Here is a 21,552-nt window from a genome sequence, read left to right on the forward strand (position 1 = left end):
CATGTGTCACTTTCTTATTGGTAAACATATATGTACCATATGACCGAGTATATTAGTTTTCTGTTGCTTCAGTAACAAACTATCACAAACTTAGTAGTGCAAAAACTATATAAATTTGTTCTGTAAGACGGAAGTCAAATACGAATCTCACGGAACCAAAATCAATGTGTCAGCCAAGTTGCATTCTTTCTGGAGGCTCCAGGGCAGAATCTGTTTTCTCTATTTTTCCAGGCCGCCTACTTTCCTTGGCTCATGGCCCCCTTCCTCCAACCTCAAAGCCAGGACCATCACATCTCTCTGACTCTTTTTTTCTCATCACATCTCCCACTCACCACATCCAGACAAGGTTCTCCACTTTTGAGGACTCATGTGGATTGGGCACACTAGATAATCCAGGGTAATCTCCCTATTTTAAGGTCAGCTGATTAGCTACTTTTCGTCTGCAAACTTAACTCCTCTTGGCCATATAATATAACATATTCATAGGTTTTATAGACTAGGATGCGTTCATCTTTGGGGGATCAATAATACTTCCATACTCAGCAATTCTACTCCTAAGTATTTACCCAAGTAAAATGAAAAATGATGTTCAGATATAGGTGAATGTTTATAGCATCTTTATTTGTAATTGCCTCAAACTGGAAACAACCCCAATGTCTTTCCATTGGCGAGTGGATAAACTGTACATCTATACCAGGGAATACTACTCGACACTAAAAAGGAATGAAATATTGATACACACAACAATGTAGATGAATCTCAAATACATATATGAAAGAAGCCAGATTCAAAAAGCTATGTATTGTATGATTCTATTTATATGGTATTCTGGAAAAGATAAGACTGTATAGACATAAATCAGTGGTTTACCAGTGGACAGAGAAGAGGGGAGGGGCTGACTACAAAGAGACATGAGCAAACATTTGACGGTGATGGAAATATCCTATAACTTGATAGTGGCTATAGGTTTACAAGTATATGTTATAAAAAATTCATAAACAGAAACCTAAATTAAATACAGTCAGGAGACCAGAAAGGGGAGCTCTCATGCCCTATGAAGATAGCAGAGCCACTGGAAAAAGAAAAACTTCCTCTTCTTTCCTGGCAAGAGCTCAGCCAATGAGAGACCATCACAATTCAGCCAATGAAAAGCCATGGGCTCTTTGTTCACTCTAGCCCCTCCCAACTTCCTTTTCCCCTTTATAATAGAGTTCTCCTCTCCATTTTTGCTGTGAACTTGCACATGGCTCACCATGGTTGCAGACCCCAAATTGCAATTTTTTGTGGATCCCAAATAAATCCATTTTTTTGCTGGAGAAATAACTGGCAGTCTATTTATTTTTAGATCAACAATGTATTTGTCAAAACTCACAGAGCTGAACAGTAAAAAGAATGAATTTTACTGTATGTAAATGAGACCTCAATAAGCTTGAATTTTAAAATGGGGCATTTGGGGGAGGGGGAGAAACTCTGGTTGAAAGGTGTTATTTTTAAAAATTGGCTTCTGTCTTACACTGATGGTGGTGTCTGTTGTCCTGGAGAGGGGCACGCCAGTCTGTTTCCTTACTTATGTAGTAGGAGGTAGCTGTGATCAGGGCAGCATTATGACTTCGTGGGCCTCTTTCTCCATTAAAAAAATGTTGAAGATGATATTTTATGACTGTGTTGATATAACTTTTTAAAAAGTTATTTTAAAAGAAAGTATAATAAATCATTTTTTGTGGGCCTTTAAGTGTCATGAGACCCAGGCACTGTGACTAAGGGAAAAGTCAGCCATGGACGTGACCAAAGCCTGCCAAAAAGGCAAATCAGGCTAGTAATTTCCTACAAGTGAATGACCAGGAGTAGAAAGTATGCATTCAGTCCCTAGTGCTATCACTGATTTTCCAATAGTTTCAAAAAACCCAGTTAACCTCTCCGGGTCTCAGTTCTCCAGTGTGTGAAAAAAGAATAACAAATTCAGCCTTCACTTAAAACCTGCTCCTAGTGTCTTAGATGTTAAAATTTCATTCAAAAAAAATTTGCTCTGTACCAAGCACTGTGTGGTGGATGCGGAATCTGGAATAAATCCTACATAGTTCCTAACCTTAGTTTGCTGCTGCACTCCCTTGAAGGAACGTTCATCATTAAAAATGCACAAAATAGAGGATTCTTGAAAAGGCACTTGTCTTTCCTTTGTCTGCATTTTTTCATTGTTCATTCAAATATTGATTATTCTGCATATATATCCAGGCTTATAGCCACAAGGATTTAATTATAAAAATAAATTCTGGAGAAATCATGCATTTCCAGTGGGAGATTTCCATCAACAATTTAAGTGAAAAAAAAAAATTCAAGTATTCAAGTGAGATTTCCTACAATGTATGTGTCTATAAACTGTTTATGAATGTCTTCATAAGTCAATGCATTCGACTGTTAAATTTTCTTTGACTCTACTCTTTAAGAACTGAGTTGATGATGGTGGTAGTGGGCATATATAACATGGCATGATTAAAGGAAAGACCCTTTATCGAGAAACATCTCCCCTGCTAGCCTTCCCCTGACGACCCACTGCTAACTATTCTTTCCTTTGGGTAAATGTCTTTCCCCCATGAGATCTCTTTAAATTTTCAAATACTTCCTCTATCTATTAAGTCAAATGGTTTTCCACTCTACTCCACTCCCATTACAATCGTACCCTAGTCTTGAGAGAGATTCCTTGTCAGTCAGTCAATAGATATTTATCCTGTAGCTCCTGTGCTGAAAGCCTAGGTTGAGAGGAAATATGTCTGTGTCAATTTCAATTAAAACTCTGTTGCCTTAATGACATCAACAACAAACTACCTCAGATGTCATCCATTACGTGTTGCTCTATTTTTAGAAATGAGCTGTGTATGCACTTCTTTCCCCATTTCTTTTCTGATTTTGTTCTAGCAACTACAGATCCAGAAGTACCCTGAGTAGCACTGCTCATTTTCCCAAATAGGCAAGAGCTTGAATAATACTCATAGTTGACTTTCTCATTATCTTAGTTTTCTATTTAATTATGTTTCTTAAATAGAAAATTATGTTTCCCTTGATAACTGATCCCTTTTGAGATAATAAATGTAATCCATCAATCACTCAACCACTCATTTTAAAATTAGTCTTTTTTCTGCTCATCAGTTCCCCCTTCCTGGACTCCTAGAGGTGAAACAGAATGTGCTGGTGCCACATCTGAAGGTTTGTATATATTCATTACACTGGAAGGAGAGGTTGAAACTTTTACCGACAAATATTAAAAAGAATATTTCTCATCAAAAGAGTTTTATAACCCCAACAACTACAAGAGTTGAAAAACATTTCGCTTTCTCCTTAATATAACAACTCTCTTTCTCTATGGTCTTTCTGATCTCCAGTCACGTACATAGGTTTTACTTCTGTAACCTGAGTTTCCCAGGGTGCACAGGTCCAGGCAGACAATTAAGACGGTGTGACTTACTGTTACAGCAGCAACAATCACATCCCTGATTTGAGCTTGTCTCCTTCCCCTCTACAGCAGAATCACTCCCTAAATCTATTTGGTCTCTGAGAAGGGTCCGGGGGGAGGTCATCCAGTTCATGGGCATCTCACCAGTGAAGATTTCCTTCCTAGGGCTGGTGGCAGCCATATTTGTTCTCCCGGTCTGATAACTATGAAGGGGAGCAGATAATGGTACAATCAGCTGCCCTGAAGGGGCTCACTGTCTGTTGACTAAGACCAACATCTAGAGAATTAAGTACAGTCCATGTGTTAAAGGCTATACCACATCCATCTGGAACAAAGCAATGATGGGTGGGAGTTTCAGGGAGGAAGGACATAATGGTCTATGGGATGCTGGAAGATTGAACTGAGGGGCCAGCTCATTGAATGGACTTCATCAAAAGGACAAATGGGAAAGGCCACCCTAGACAGTAGTTCTCAATCCTGGTTGAACCATTAAAATCTTCTGGGGAGTTTCAAAAAAAAAACAACCAATGGAGGCAGGACATCCCAAGTTTCTGATTTAATTGGCCTGAGTTGAGGCCCAGACAAAGACATTTAAAAATGTTCCCCAGGGAAGGTTAGAATGTGGTGCTGGATTAGAATTGAAGATATTAGTATGAGTTTATGTTTATTTTAATATATATACAGGTAGACACATGAATAAATAATGTAAATATGTATGTATTCCTGGGGTAGTATGCACATGTTTCCTAGTTCTGTCCACTGAGAGGGCTTAAAGACAATGATAACCCAGCAATAAATGAACACACTTAACACCAGGTCTTAGTTTCTAGATACCAGTCTCCAATAAAAGGAAACAGGGCTCCCTGAAGAAATGACATATTCTCAGGCCTGAAGCAGGGAAAATATAAGACGACCCTGGAACATCTTTGTAGAAAATAAGGAAGTGTTATTTAAAAGAAAGAGGAGGATAGGAGTAAGGGGAGCATGTCACAAGGACATAGGGGCCAGCCTGAAACAGCTCCCAATGGCCAAAGCTGGAATAATTTGAGCAAAAAAATAAATAAGGGTAGTACGGGTTTATAACCCAAAGCATAAAATAAATATCCATGAGTTCACACTGATAAATAACAATGAAATAATTAAATAAACGGGAAGGGGGTAGAAACTTCCTTACAGAAAAATTTCAGATTCATAAATGTAGAAGAAATGAAATAGAAAATCACCTTTAGAACACCACAGTAATAACTGCTGTAAGCAAAATCCACAGATAAATGTTAAAATCAGCAGACTAAACTTTAAGTAAAAAAAGGGATGTTTGCATAGCCCCAAAGTATTTCCTTCAAAATATTTATTTAACTTATGTTCACATTTTTAAAAATATGCTTCTCCCTACAAAGGGTGAGGCTTAATTCCCTTCCTTTTGAGTGTAGGCTGGACTTAGTGACTCGCTAACTAATATGTATTGTAAAAAAAAATTAATGAACGGAAGTCTCAATTAAATAGAGTGGGGAGACCAGCAGGAAGAAAAAAGATGACTCTTCTTTCCTGGCAAGGACTGGGCCAGTGAAAAGCCATGGACTCTGTTTACTATCCCAACTTCCTTTTCCTCCCCATAAAAGCATTCTCCTTCCCTTGCCGGGCAGGAACTTGCACGTGGTTGCAGACCCCGACTGCAATGCTCTGTAGATCCCAAATAAACCTTTGTTTGCTGGAGAAATATCTGGCAGGCTATTTATTTCAGCTCAGCAATATGGACCAAGAAAAACAGTAACTTTTCAGTAGAAAAACCTGTCAGACACCACCTGACCAAGTGATCAGGGTTAACATCACCAAAAATAAGTCCTGTTGCTATCACGTGTCCCCTGACATGAAGCAACAGAAGGGCACTTAGCCTCTATGGTTTTCTCCCCCAAAACCCATAACCCCAGTTCAATCATGAGAAAACATCAGACAACCGGAGGGACATTCTACCAAATACCTGACTAGTGTGAAGATCCTGAAAAACAAAGAAAGACGAAGATTTTCACAGATCAGAGGAGACTAAAGAGACATGTTAAGTAAATACAATATGATTTCCTAGTTTTGCCCTTTGAACAGACAGAAGACACTCGTGGAAAAACTGATGAAATCCAAATGAAGTCTGTCGTTTACTTACTGATGTGCCAATGTCAATTTCTCAGTTTTGGTAAATGTACCTGGTAATGTAAGATGTTAATATTAAGGGAAGCTGTGAAGGGTATATAGGAACTTTATATACTATCTTTATAACTTCTGTATATCTACAACCATTTAAAATTTTTAAACATGAAATATAAATAAATAGAAATTGTTTAAATGTGCTCCAGATGGCGCTAATGGACGGCCAGGTTTGAGAAGCCCTACTCTAGGTAAAGGCAGACATTTGAGCTGAGTCCCAAAGGGGTAATATATCTTGAGCCATTTGAGAGATATGATGAGAAGTTTGTTATCGTAGCACTTTTCTCTAGTGTACATAATAAGGTAGAAAATGAAGAAAGACAGGCAGTTGGTCAGATTATAAACAGTCTTCTTATCACACAGGATATGTTCTCTGCAGGCTTTGGGAAGCCATTATAATTTTTCAAGCAAAATGAAGTTGGAACTCATATTTGGGGTTAGTTTTTTTTTTTTTTTTTTTTTGCGGTACGCGGACCTCTCACTGTTGTGGCCTCTCCCGTTGCGGAGCACAGGCTCTGGACGCGCAGGCTCAGCAGCCATGGCTCACGGGCCCAGCCGCTCCGCAGCATGTGGGATCCTCCCAGACTGGGGCACGAACCCGTGTCCGCTGCGTCGGCGGGCAGACTCTCAACCACTGCGCCACCAGGGAAGCCCTGGGGTTAGTTTTTAAAGAACTCTACTGTTACTTAAATGCTTTATAACAATAGCAATCATTTTAAAACATCTTGCAAGTTTATTTTTTGAAGGGTGTGGATTTCTGTGTGGATGCCATAAGAAAAATATTTTTTTAAATGTCAATGTTCTTTCCTTGGTGCGTTTCTTTCTGCATTATGCCACCTTCTACCTAGTTGGGCATCCCTGGCAGGGACTAGCAAGTGTTAGGATTACAATAGCAGAAATGCAATGGGAGAGTAAGAGTTAAAGCTAAGCTTCCAACACACAAAGTAGGATTTTGCGAGAAGCAACTCGCAAGCTAGGCTGAGTCAAGCTGATCAGATAGACCACAGAGTTTGTGGTAAGGTAACTCCAGATCAGAAAGGAAGAAGCAAGGCAAGCTCAGCCCTCTAGCTCCAGGAGTGACCCCTGCGTCGTTTAAAATCTTTCCAGAAGCAGCTCTTTATTAGAAATGGGATCTTTCTCTGAGTCTTCAGGACAATGTTCCTGTGGAGAGAAACAGGCAGGATTGTCCAGTCAGCGACTCCATGTACCCAGTTGCCCCGGAATGGGCTTACTGGGGCCGGTAAACTCAGCTTCTCAAAGGAATGAGGGCTCCCTTCCCTCTGGCAGCTTGAATCCTGTTTCTTAAAGGGTTGCCAGGAGCTTGCAGTTGGTGATGTCCGACAACCCTCTGCACAGCTGGTGTATCACTGAGTCCTTGGTGCCTATGTTCTGAAAGCTTATCACCTACATACAAGATGTTCTCCTATTTACACCATAAGAAAATAGACTAGAAGGGGACAGAGACTCTCCCCTAAAAACAAGCTCACAGCTGCATTGCTCTAACCCTGTCTAATTGTTAAAAATATCCATCAATGGAAAACTAGTTAACTAAATTTTGGGACAATATGAACTAGAATACTATGCAATCATTACAAATCATTATGGGGACATATAATTTTGAGTTGGAAAGAGGTTTATAAATATCTTGAATGAAAGGAAATAAAGCTAAATTCAGCTTGAGTATGCTGCAGTTCATGAAAATAGTGTTATATAAATTTGTGCATGAAGGTGTGTGCCTCTGTATAAGCACAGAGACCTATATGGAAGAATCTTCATTAATTTAACATCTTTCATCTCTGAGAGATGGTGTTTTGATCCACTTTTTTCTTTGGGCCTTCTGTGTTGTTTTTTTTACTTTAATTTTACATTTTATTTTTTATAATCAGAAAAATAAACTATTTTCATTTTGAAATAAAGTTATTTGTTACACCTCAGAAAGCTCATGGTACTCTGAACATTCCTCACGTTGCTAATTATAATTTTAAATAACTATTAACACTTTTAAAAATTAAATTAATAATTAAATTAAAAATAATTAAAAATAATATTTTTATATGGCTGTACTATAGTTTAGACAAGATTTCTCTTTTCAAATTTGATGAATTAATGGATACATATCTTGATATATAAATCCTTGAGTTTCTGACTAGTTCATTAGAATATAGAGGAAAATTTACTGAAGTAAAGTAAATTTTGACAATTATGGCCAAATTACTCTACCCAATAATTACAAGGTCTTTATCAGCTATATTTGTATACTATCTTTTAAAAAAAATTAGTTGCCATATGGTAATTTTTTTTAAATCTTTTTTTTTTTTTTTTCCGGTACATGGGCCCCTCTCTCGCTGCGGAGCACAGGCTCCGGACGCGCAGGCTCAGCGGCCATGGCTCACGGGCCCAGCCGCTCCGCGGCACGCGGAATCCTCCCAGACCGGGGCACGAACCCGCGTCCCCTGCATTGGCAGGCGGACTCTCAACCACTCACCACCAGGGAAGCCCCTAAATCTTGTTTTCATTTCGATTTGTTTAGTTACCAGGGAGGCTGGGCATCTTAATACATTATTTGCTATTTTCGTAAGAATTAAATTTTTGAATGGCCTTTTCATGTCCTGTGCTCATTTCATTTAAATTTTAATTTCTTGTTAACTTCCATGAAATCTTTCTATAATAAGGCCATGAGCTCACTGCTATAATAATTTTATAAATATTTATTCAATTTTATATTTTGTTTGCAGTGGTTTTTTAAATACATATACAGAAGTAATATGTGTTTTATATGGTCAAATGTATTATAAATATTTGTTTTATAGTATTTTTCTATTGATTTTTATGCCTGAGAAGTTCTTTCCCATCTCAAACTCAGATGTTTCTTATTCTTAGTTATTTTATAGCTAAATCATACACATCTAATTCTTTAGTTCATCTGGATTTTGTTTTGATGTGAGACCCTATGAGGTGAAGGTCTGTTTTTTTCCCAAATGGTTAACCAACTAATGAGATCCTAAAATATTACAATCTAAGGTCAGCTTAGACTTTAGGGTCTGTTACGTAATGGTTGGACCAGTTAGAGGGTTCTTTCTTCCAGAATTATTTGAAGTAGTTTGTAGTTCATTGTTTGCTAGAAGCAGTGTATAGAAATGAAAACCACTGGCAACTCCACTCCCCTGAACTTTCCTGGATCTGCACCTGTATTACCTTCCTGCTGATTGGCTTTGGTGAGCCAATGATAAAGTGTGTCCTCCTCCAGGTGCATGCATTATGTTAAACTGCAGCCCTTGAACAGAAGTGGAGAGGGGAGGCTGGTCTGGAGTGAGATGGCCCTGGCTGCCTCATAGAGCGGTCCCTGTGATAGAGAGATAACCGATGGTTGCTCATCTATAAAGACCCCACATCTCTGGAGCTTAGGGATGCAGGGAAACCTCTTACCATCCTGATGAGGAACCACTTAGACACTTAGGTTAATATAACTTCTCTTGGAATGTGACAGAGAGAACTAATGTGTTTAATCTGCAGGGCAGTTGCGATTTGCCACTGATTTCTTAAATTATTTTAGAAAGTATGTTGGGGATGCCCAGCATCCTTCTTAACCCAAAAGTCCAGTAATTATGTTCATACTTATTATTTACTTCATTTGAATCAGCCCTTTAGAGGAGACTTCATACTTGCTGACCCATTGATTATGTAATGAATTTGTAATGTATGTAAAATATGTAAAGCACCTTACAGTGCTTTGCTTCACTATTCATAAGCTTGGGGCTTTTTTATCCCGGTATTTTTGCTGAAAAGATAAGTATATTTTAATTCTTCCAGTCATTGTAACTTGTAACTAATTATAGCAAAGGGAAAAAAGAGAAGGTTTCCAAATCAAACCTTTATCCCCCATAGCCCTCTCTTATCCCCCCAAAAAACTCTTCACCATAAACTTTCCTAAAACTTTACTTTTTGTGAAAAAATCCGTGCTCTGTTTTAATGCAGGTCTAATTTGTTGTATGTCTTCAATAACTGTATCCCATTCCAGAATATGTAGCCAAAAATAACCCACTGGCAGTGGCGGCAGCTTCATCGTCTCCTCAGGATCTCCTGTACTTTATGGTTACTTGCTTTCTGAAAATAGTACAATCTCTCCTTAGTGAATTAATCTTTTAACAGAATTTCTTCTGCACTATTTAGCAAAATAACTCCACTCAGCTCTACCCCACCCTCTATAAGTAATTAGAGATAAGTATGTTTTAATGCATTTCTGAATATTCTGCTCTAATACGCTCTTCAGTCACAAATAAGCCCTGAAGCTACGTGCCCCTGGCGCTGTTGAGTCTGGGTTTGCACACGTAATCGTGCAGCACTTGATTCGTCTGACCGTGCCGTGACTCAAATTTGCCTTCCAAAGGGGCAGAAAATAAAATAGCTAACAGGCTATCCTGAAATCTCAGATCAGTGGTGTATTTCCTTCTCCCTTCCACCAAATGTTAAGAAACTTAGCTGAGTTAGAAAAGTCGCTTCCACTACTCCCTCTGTCAGTATGTTCTATCCTCCACGGCTCCTAATTAGGGTTCAGCTTGGTTTTTTTTCCTACTCTGGCTCAAGGTGCATCTCTGTGGCTCCATCCACCCCCACTTGCACATGTATCACTCCCTCTGTTCCCGAGTCTGGCTGTTCGTCCAACCATTATAGTTTAGTTCATCCAAGATCAGTCCAAGCACTGCTAGAAAGGCCAGAGATGAGGTTAACGGGCATACATGATTTCCAGACCACTAGGCACGTTGGAGCTCAGTGAGTCATTTTTCAAAAGTAGATACTATGTTTATTTTCCATTCTTTAGGAAAGAAGAAAACTCAAAGTGCTTCTGAGACAAAAGGTAGACCCCAATGTTGGCATTAAAAGCAGAATCCATAAAATGCTATAGAACTAGACTTGCATAATTTTCATTCTCTTAATCCAAAGGGAGTTTTGCATTAGATCCTGTTGTTCTGGTTGTGACAATTTTTCAGATTCCATTTAGGATCATGGACATCTTCCCATGAAAGGCTTGGAGCAGTCCTGCTCTAAATATGGTCCACAACTTGGGGCTTGTCCACGACAAGACACGTACAGAAATCGGGGGCGATGCCCATTGTTGGCAAGGCTGTAGGACTCTCAGACATTTCTGGCTGGAGGGCGAAACTGTCTGGCCACTTTGGAAACAGTTTGATGGTTTCTTATAAAGTTAAGACACTTGGTACCCTTACCATACCACCTGGCAGTCCTACTCTGAGGTAGTTACTCAAGAGAAATATAATTTATGTCCACACAAAGACTTGTAGGTAGCAGCATTATTTACAATGGCGAGAAACTGGAGACAACCCAAATTTCTATCTGCCAGTAAGTGCATAAATAAACTGTGACATATCCGTATTATGGGCTATTATACAGCAAGAAAAAAGGAATGAAGTAATATACACAACCACATGGATGAGTTTCAAAAATATTATTTTAGGTGAAAGACACCAAACACAAAAGACTACATACAGTATGATTCCATTTATGTGAAGTTCTACTAAAGGTAAAACTATACTGACAGCAGATCGGTGGTTGTCTGGGGCTGGGAATCAGGGTGGAGGGAATCTACTGAAAAGGGACAAGAGAGAACTTTTTAGAATGATGGAATCATTCTATCTGATTTTAGTGGAGGTTAAATGACTGTATACAATCATCCAAATACACACTTAAAGTGAGTGAATTGTATTGTAGTTGTTTGAAAGGGAAGAAAAATTTCACTGGGTCCTAAAAGGGGAACAATTTTGGGCCACAACCAATAAGCCTGAGGTAGAGGTATCTTTTATTTTGTGTTAATCTCAATGAGTTCTGAGAGTCCTCTGTAACCCAGGTGCAGGCAAACAAGACTAACATCCACATTTCAGTCTTGCTACATCATGTCAGCTGCTGAGTCGGGAGCATCACTAGACCTAGGGTCAAATCCCTGCAATAACGTGCTGTGTATACCTTCAGATCCAGCCTTGAAAGTGTGGGCCACTGACTCAAAACAAAATGTCATTCTTACTGTAACATTTATTTTGTGTTTTCCTTTTTACAAGCACCTCAAAGAATAGCATCAACAGCTTAATGTTTACCTCAATGAATCAAGGCTGTTTCCATAGCAACACCTCTAATTCTCTGGAACTGCAATTTTATATCAATTTACTATTAATGGAAGACAAAACAAAAGAAAGCAGACAGACAGAGAAAACTTAATACCTAACACTGACAAGCAGAACAAGGAGGAAGGGAAGTAAACATGTCATTTGCAAGGTTTTTAATACTTAGTGGGCTATGATGTTATTCAGTAGTTAACCATTTCATGCTTAGATTCAGATAATGATTTCAAAGGACTATAAAGTCTTTGAATTAAAATGGCCTTGAGGGTTTCCCTAGTGGCCCAGTGGTTAAGAATCTGCCTGCCAGTGCAGGGGACACAGGTTCAAGCCTTGGTCCAGGAAGATCCCACATGCCACGGAGCAGCAAAGCCCATGCTCCACAACTACTGAGTCTGCGCTCTAGAGCCTGCGAGCCACAACTACTGAAGCCCACACGCCTAGAGCGCGTGCTCCGCAACAAGAGAAGCTACCACAATGAGAAGCCCGCACACCACAACGAAGAGTAGCCCCCGCTCGCTGCAACTAGAGAAAGCCCGTGCGCAGCAACAAAGACCCAACGCAGCCAAAAATAAATAAATAAAATATAAATAAATTAATAAATAAAATAAAATGGCCTTGAAAGCCATCTGGCACCTTTTATTTTAAAGTCTAGGAAACTCGTTCCCAGAAGAGGTAAGGGATTTAATTAAGGTCACTGGGCTGGTAAGGTGCAGAGCCAAGACCAGAGCACGGGCTACAGACTTGAAGCTTGGGGCTCTTTTTATGCACCACATGATACTGTCTCTGTCAGAATGTGATTTCTTTTGTGTTATGATTCCTACTCATCTTGTGTGAAAATTGTAGGATTCAACCTAAGCTGTGTTAAGTAGTTCAAAATGGAGTCACAGCGTCCTGTGTGAACTTCCATGGTAGCTGTTTTGAAACGTCTGGTATAGGACTGAGTGTCTTAGAATGATAAACTAGGAGTGTTTGGTACTGATGAACCTAGTGGCAAGGCAGGAGTAAAGATGCAGATATAAAGAACAGACTTGAAAATACGGGAGAGAAGGGGAAGCTGGGATGAAGTGAGAGAGTAGCAATGACACGTATACACTATATACACTACCAAATGTAAAATGGATAGCTAGCGGGAAGCAGCTGCATAGAGCACAGGGAGATCAGCTCGTTGCTTTGGGACAACCTAGAGGGGTGGCATAGGGAGGGTGGGAGGGAGGCTCAAGAGGGAGGGGATATGGGGATATATGTATACATTTAGCTGATTCACTTTGCTGTACAGCAGAAAGTAACACAACATTGTAAAGCAATTATACTCCAATAAAGATATTTAAAAAAAGACACATGCACCCCAATGTTCATTGCAGCACTGTTTACAATAGCCAGGACATGGAAGCAACCTAAATGTCCTTCAACAGAGGAATAGATAAAGAAGATGTGGTACATATATACAATGGATATTATTCAGCCATAAAAAGGAATGAAATTGGGTCATTTGTAGAGACGTGGATGAACCTAGAGACTGCCATACAGAGTGAAGTAAGTCAGAAAGAGAAAAACAAACATCATATATTAACGCATATATGTGGAATTTAGAACAATGTTATAGATGATCTTATCTGCAAAGCAGAATAGAGACACAGACATAGAGATCAAAACGTATGGATACCAAGGAGGAAAGGGGGGTGGGATGCATTGGGAGATTGGGATTGACATATATACACTATTGATACTATGTATAAAATAGATAACTAATGAGAACCTACTGTATAGCACAGGGAACTCTACTCAGTGCTCTGCGGTGACCTAAATGGGAAGGAAATCCAAAAAAGAGTGGATATATGTGTACGTATAGCTGATTCACTTTGCTGTACAGCAGAAACTAACACAACATTGTAAAGCAGCTATACTCCAATAAAAATTAATTTAAAAAATAAAAAACAAGGGACTTACCTGGTGGCACAGTGGATAGGACTCCGTGCTCGCAGTGCAGGGGGCCCGGGTTCGATACCTGGTGAGGGAACTAGATCCCACATCATGCCGCAACTGGGGGTTTGCATGTCACAATTGAGGAGCCCATGAGCCGTAAATGAGACCTGGTACAACCAAATAAATAAATATTTTAAAAATAAAATAAATAAAAAATAAAAGTTAAAAAAAAAATCAGACACCATGTAGCAAGTATGTATTAGTCAGGATTCAATTACAGGAAGCAGAGACCACCATAGGGATTTTATGCAGAACGGGATTTAATAGTAGGAATTAGGTGCTCAGGAAATTGGTGGAAGGACGGCTGGACTGGGCTGTAGGCTAGGTCTCCAAGCATGATACTCAGAACACTACAGAACTGACCCACCAGGGAAGCTTTCACACCTGTCCCAACTAGGGAGGTGGAAAATCAAGGAGCTGCCATTGGAACTATTGAGTCCAAGAAAATGTCAGTGCACATAAAATCCAGGATCAAGTACTTGGTATCCAGAGGTCACTGGCGCTCTCACCATCTACAAATCTGGGGATTAGACACTGGACCACTTCTCAGGGGTGAAACCACTATATTCCATAATCATACACAACATCAGAAACAGCCCCTAAAGTAACAGGAGATGCCTCAACCTCATTTCCACCTTCAAATTTCCAATGAAAGCATCTTATTGGCAGGATCTAATTTGTACCCAGCACTTTGCCTGTAGGGAAGTGTAAAAATCTAGTTTGGTTTAAAAGTTTTCCAATTTCTGCTGTACTGGAAGGTGCACTAAAAGGAGGAGTAAATGAAGGCTGAATATCAGTCGACTGCTTTCAGGTGAAGGAATTCATCAATCCAGTTGGTTAATGGATATTAGTATAAACCCACAATAACTGGAGCATGATATGGGGAAGTAGAAGAATACCTGGACGGCTGAAAGTGGGGTAGACTATCCCAAAACACCGTCGATGGAGGGAATGGGAAGTGAGGCAGCCACGATACAGAGCAGTTGACCGAATCAGTTGAACATTTTAAAGCATGTAGCCTTTGACTCAGCAATCCAACCTACCTTTTTCTAACCAAGAGAAACAATTGCGCATGTGCACAAGGAGACCGGTATGAGAATGTTGACTTCAGCTCATTTGCAACAGCAAAATACTTAGAAGTACCATAATACTCATCATTAGGATAATAACTGAATGAAATATGGAGAATCTTTCCTAGGGAATTCACTATAGCAGTTACAAAAGTATAAGATAAGATGATATGCCCTGTCATTGAAGGATCTCTAGGACACACTGTAGAGTGAAAGAAATCAGTTTTAGTATATGAGATATGATGCTATTTATACAAAGAAAAGAGAGCAACCATGAAACAATTAACAAAGTTGTATGGGTACACAATTCAGCTACTAGAGTGATTGTGAAACAACCCGACATGAAAATACACAAAGGAAATGGTCAGCACCAATTCCTACGCTTCTGATCCCCTCAGACAGATCAAGGATATAAAAAGAGGTCAGAGTGATGAGAAGAGAATTCGTAAGATTTCTTTGGGAGAGATTCCCAGGGGAGGGGAGAATCCCTGTTACTTTCTACTCTGGTCTAATGAGAGAGGTCCCAGTAGAAAACCTGGTGCGTGGTCCCTGACGTTGAGGACGGGGTATAGAATGGGTGGTGTCTGAGTACCGCCCAGGAAATCTAAAAGGGTGGACAATGGCTGACTAAGTGCTGAGGGGGAGCCAGAGAGCGCTACGATGCTGAGAAAGGCTCCCACTGTCAGCAGGGGAGATAAAGGATGGATGAGGGCATCTTGGGGCCAGGGCAGCCATGGGGGACAGAGAACCTTTGAAGTCCTGCCCAAGGGTACCCATCCACTGGGGTGAGGCTCCCAATTGCAGGAGACTATGTTAAATGGACTCTTGAGAACCACAGTTGGAGCAAGCAGCCCAGGGGAGCAAACACATCCCATGCCACAGAAGGGGAGCAGCCCCAGAGCTGGGAATGTCTGAACAAAGGTGCGCTCCTTTCTCAGGGCTGCTGTAACAAAGTGCCACAGACCTACAAAGTCCTGAGTTAAACAGTGAGTCGGTAGTGATAGAGAATGGCGAGAGCTCAGAAGCTGATTCCAGAAGCCATAAAATAGAGCCAGAGAACCTGAAGACTACAGAGAAGAAAGCAAGAATGAATTCATGGAAGAGATGGGAGTTACCAGGCTAACATGGGGGGCAGTGGTGCCACGCATGTCTATATTTAGTTTGCCCAGATGGGTCAGGTGTGGGTGGGCAGTCAGCATCTAGGGCCAATCCATTTCAAAATACAGCTTAGGGCTTCCCTGGTGGAGCAGTGGTTGAGAGTCCGCCTGCCGGTGCAGGGCACACGGGTTCGTGCCCCAGTCCAGGAAGATCCCACATGCCGCGGAGCGGCTGGGCCCATGAGCCATGGCCGCTGAGCCTGCGCGTCCGGAGCCTGTGCTCCGAGGCCGCAACAGTGAGAGAGGCCCGCGTACCGCAAAAAAAAAAAAAAAAAAAAAAAAAAATACAGCTTAGTACAAATGCGAAGCAAATGCATCCTTTCTTTTCTTGAGTCGTTGTTGCCGTGGAATTGTTATAGATCTGCCCTCCCCCACCCCTTACTACTATCCCCAGAAATAGTCAGCTGAGCAGGTTGTAAAAGTCAGTGCCTTTACCTTTCCTGACTGCTCTGGAATAAATAAAGCCATCTCCTCCTGCCTATTATGATGAACTACTCCTGACGAGGAAATTGTGACTTCTCACCTACGAATTTGTGCACCTGGAGAAGGATTTACTTTATTTAGTTAAGAGTTTGGAAGAAATGCTTCTAATTGCATACTGCATAGTTATCCGATGTCTCTGTGTCTCAGTTTTATTTGCATTATAGTTACCGTTGAAAGAATAAAATCAAATTGAAAGATGTAGCAACATGGCCTTCTACAAGACAGAAAAAAAATCTTAAGGGTATTTGAAGATGCATAGGTATTATTTATTTAAATGTAAAGTCATTTTTTAAATATAATTTTATTTTTTGTTAGAGACAGCAGGCAGATAAGCCTAAGAGCCTTTTAACATATTTTTCTTGGTATTGCTAAACAGAAAATCTATTTTGTGTAAGTGGCAGCAGAGGGCGCTCTTCTTACAGATTCGTTTCTACCAGAACTTTTCTTAAAGGAAAACAGTTAAAATGCCTTTGTGTACGTACGTTAACAAGTTTATGACTCTTCTTAAACATATGCATATATTTTATATAATATTTATTAAATAAATATATTTATATATTTAAATTATATATAGGTATGTTATATAATATTTATTAATTTATATAAGTATATATAAATATATATTTTATATACATATACATTTATATATTTAAGTTGTATATATGGCCATAAACTTGTTAATATACTCAAATATATATGTATATTGATTACTTTTATGGGTTTTTTCTTCCCTATCTATTAATACTGAAACCTGAAACCACATGTGATTCTGTTCTCTTGAATAATTACCACTTTTTTCTCCTTAAGCATGTCAACTTCCTGTTTCATCATGGAAACTTTCAATCTTGAGCTCAGAAAGTTGGGGCTTTGGGTACTGCCCTTCCATTCTCCACTTTATGTGCTTCCTCCTGTCTTCCAGACAGGACCCCAAGCCATTTTTGGAGCACGTCCAGGAGAAGAGGTAAATCTACTCCTCTTGTACAGGCTTTGGTCATGCTCTCTGCTGTGGACACGCTGCAAACCCCTCCAACATTCCTGCCCCCCTTCTCTTTTCTTTGTCTCACCTCCTCTCCTATATCTTTACTCCTCCAAGCCTTTCTTCACTATCCCATGCTTCTATCATTCTCCGCCCCTTCCAAGTCATAGGCATCACTATCTAAGCTTCCCACTTGCGGTGGCCAGCCTCCAAGATGATCCAGTGATCCCTGCCTACTTGTATATATACCACTTGCATCAAGCAGGGCTGACCTGTGTGACTGCTAGGATATTGCAGGAATGGCGTTGTACGACTTGCAAAGTTAAGGTCATAAAAGACATGTGGCTTCCACTTTGCTGTCTCTTGGATTACTGAGGCAGATGCCATGTTGTGAAAAGGCTCAAGTAGTCCTAGGGAGGGTCCATGTTTCAAAGAACAGAGCTTTCCTGCCAACAGCCCGTAGGGCCTTATCAACCATGTGAGTGAAGCACTTTGCCTCCAGCCCTAATAAAGTCTTTAGATGACTGCAACCCTGGTGATGACTGGTGGACATCTTGACTACAGCCTCATAAGAAACCCTGAGCTAGAACCACCCGACTAAGTCACTTCTGAACTCTTGAACCACAGGAACTGTGAGATAATACATGTTTATTGTTTTAAGACATGAAGTTGGGGGTAATTTGTTATGCAGCAATAGAAACTAATACTCCCCTCATTATGCCTGATGACATGTTTAAAAAGGCTGTGTGTGGTTTCACATCCTTGTGGTTAAAGCTCTGCAATGGCTCAACATTAATTTCAGCATTAAATCCAGATCCCCTGACCTGGCATGAGGTCTTTCTTCTGATGCCTCCCAGCTTCACTCAGCTCACTTTCCCTTTCCTCTCCCATCTCTCCAGCTACCCTGAAACACCTTTCATTTCCCTAGATGTCGATAGATAAAAATGACAGATGAAATACAAAAGGCCCAGTTAAATTTGACTTTTAGATAAGCAAGTGATTTTTGCTGTTGCACAATATTTGGGGCCTATTTATATTAAAAATCTTGCATGGTACATATCTATTCCAAAAAGTTCTTTGTTGTTTATCTGAAATTCAAATTAAATGGGGCATTCTGTATTGTTAGTTGCTAAACCTGTCAACTCTACAGATGGGAAATGATTTCTCTCAGCTCCTGTTCCTTCCCCTGCCTGATCACTGCAGGTTCCCCTACCTTCCTGTCCTGCAAGACTTAGCCCAGACAGAGATGTCTCTAGAAAGCCTATGCTGTCTGACTCCACCACACACACCTAGGATGGCTCAGATGTGTCTGCTGCAGGCTCCCACCCCCACCCCACACCCGTCACGCCTCTTGCATACCACACACGTCACAATGATTAATTTGCTTATCTCTGTACTAGACTCCGAACTCCTGGAGGTCAGGTACTGTCTTAATCATCATGTAGCTTCACTGCCAAAAACATAGTATGATTATAGCTTACAATTATTGAACACTTACTGTAAGCTAATCATTGTTCTAAGATATTTGCATATATGACCTCATGAATCCTCACGTCAACCAGAAAGAAGTACCATTAATATCGCTTTTACTTTTACTGATGAGGAAACTGAGGCATGAAGAAGTTATGCAATGTCACTCAACAATTGCAGTGAGGTTGGAGTTCAAGCCCAGGAGTCTGACTCTAGAGCCTACTCCCTAATGACGAACTAGGGGCATTGTCTCTCTGTGGTGTTTGATGAGTATTTATCGAATGCATGCAAGAACTAATTATCAATCTAAGTGCCTCCAACTAGATAATTTCCTTTAAACAGGGACCATGTTGATCTTGGTCCTTTCTGCCTCTACGCTTCCTCACTCTCTCTCCATCACTGCCTAGCACAAAGCATGGGCCAATAGCAAAGAATCATTCTGGTCTGTTTTTTCCTCTTCACATCCTTGTCACATTCATACCAGATGAAGGGTACCACTCTGTACCATATTTCCCTAAGGAAGAATGGACACAGCATGTGCTTTAGGAATAGAAACTAATAAGCCCTCTGGTTAATAGCGTGAGTTCTAGAGGAAAACTACCCAGGTTCTGATCTCAGCCCTACTAGTTATTAGCTGTGTGGCTTTGGATGAGGTCCTGATACTTAGATTCTTCATCTGCAAAATGGAGATAACGATAGTTTGTAACTCACAGGGTGATGAGGATTAAATGAGATTAAATGAATTCCAGTGCCTGGAACATAGCACGTACGCAATAATAAGATCCAGGATGTTAACAGGCTTGCTTCTGTTGCACCGTATCTGCCAAGCCAAACACCAAGTACAGTACATTCCTTAGTGACATAAATTCCACAAGCTGCTCGCAAATTAGGAATATGTGCTCGTATAAATTTGAGAAACTGCATTCTCTCTAACTCCAAACACTTCTGTTCCAGTTTACAGATTATTCTTGTCCAGTGTTTTGATTCTATCTTGTTTTATTATCTACATAATAATATTATCATGTATAATGTCTATTACATAATATACAATGTTATCTATATAACAAATATATATTTCAAATATTAGTTTTATACATAAAAGTTTGTTTAGATTTATCACCTTTTGCAAATAATCTTTGTGCTCACCATTCCTTCTTATATCTCAGAACTTTCTCCTTTTCTTTTCCTAAAGGACAATCTTTTAGTGAAAAAGAACTAAAAGTTCCTTTTAGTGAAAGTCTGTTGGTGGCAAATTCCTAGTTTTTGTGTGTCTGAAATTGTCTTTATTTCTTAGAGGATAGTTTGATGAATATCAAATTCTATGTTGACAGTTACTTTTCCCCAGCATCCCACTCAACTTTCCACTGTTTTCCAGCGTTGGTGTTGTAAATAAGTCTGCTGTCATGCTATCAGATTAACAGACATTTCTCTGTATGGAATCTGCCTTTTACCTCTGACAAAATAAAAGATCTTTTCTGTCTTCATAGTTTCATTACAGTAGGTTTAGACATGAATTTATTTTTATTAGTTATACTTAGGGTTCATTGTGATTCCTAAATCTATGGATCTGTGCCTTTCTTAAATTCCATACTATTTCCTACCATTATCTATTCAGATATTATCTCTTTTCTTTCTCTCTATTCTCTCCTTCTGGAACTCCTATTGGACATAGTAACATCTGCACATTCTACCATTGCTTTTAAAATCTCCATATTTCTGCTTTTCTGTGCTGCCATCTGGACTTCTTCAGATTTATCTTCTAGTTTACAGATTTTTTTTTAGCAACATCTTATCTATTACTTAATGTGAACATTGCATTTGTTTGAAATATAGTTGCTGTACAATATTATGTAAGTTACAGGTATACAACATAGTGATTGACATTTCTTAAAGGTTATACTCCATTTATAGTTATTATAAAATATTGGCTATATTCCCCATGTTGTACAATATATCCCTGTAGCTTATTTTATACCTAAAAGTTTCTACCTCTTGCTCCCCTACCTCTGTATTGTCCCTCACCTCTTCCTTCTCCCCACTGGTAACTACTAGTTTGTTCTCTATATCTGTGAGTCTATTTCTTTTTTTGAACATTGAATTTTAATTTCAATAGCAATGTTTCTTATTCCTAGAAATTCTCTTTCTTTTTCAATTCTACTTGTTCTTTTAAAAAAGCACCTATCCTTGTTCATGTTTTCCATTTCCTCTTTCCTTTCTTTAAGTAATTTAAATACATTTATCTCAGACCCAATAATTTCAATATCTGAAATCCTTGGAGAAAAAATTCTGATGTTAATTGTTTCTGCAAACTCATGATAGTTTGTTTCTTTATGTGTTTTGTAATTTTGAATTTTAAACTTGTATTCAAAGGTGTAAGTGGAGAAAGGTCCCTCCAGAAAGGATTTTTGATTTCTTGTTCCAGGCGCATGCATGAGAGCATCATAATCTGAAACTACAGTAAGTTAATTTCTTCCTTTGTGGTTTCTCAGATGATGAAGGTGGCCTATTATTATGAAGTACAATGTGAGACTTCTCCCCACATAAATAACATAGCTCAAGATAGAAATACTCCTTGTCATCTCCTTTTTCTTTAATGAATTTTCCCCCCTAGTTTCCCCTTTTATCTAACAGAGTAGAC

At 39.5% G+C, this 21,552-nt stretch overlaps 1 long non-coding RNA gene across 2 annotated transcripts in view; it reads right to left on the reverse strand.

Moving 5' to 3' along the window:
• LOC141279555 (uncharacterized) overlaps positions 1-21,552 on the reverse strand; it is a 145,341-nt gene that overhangs the window by 81,493 nt on the left and 42,296 nt on the right. For both annotated transcript variants that reach the window (XR_012334021.1, XR_012334022.1), the window contains exon 2: positions 13,723-13,865. This is a non-coding gene — a long non-coding RNA (uncharacterized lncRNA). The remainder of the gene's footprint in view (positions 1-13,722; positions 13,866-21,552) is intronic.

The sequence above is a fragment of the Tursiops truncatus genome, chromosome 9 (genome assembly GCF_011762595.2).
Source record: "Tursiops truncatus isolate mTurTru1 chromosome 9, mTurTru1.mat.Y, whole genome shotgun sequence".
Classification (NCBI taxonomy): Eukaryota; Metazoa; Chordata; class Mammalia; order Artiodactyla; family Delphinidae; genus Tursiops; species Tursiops truncatus.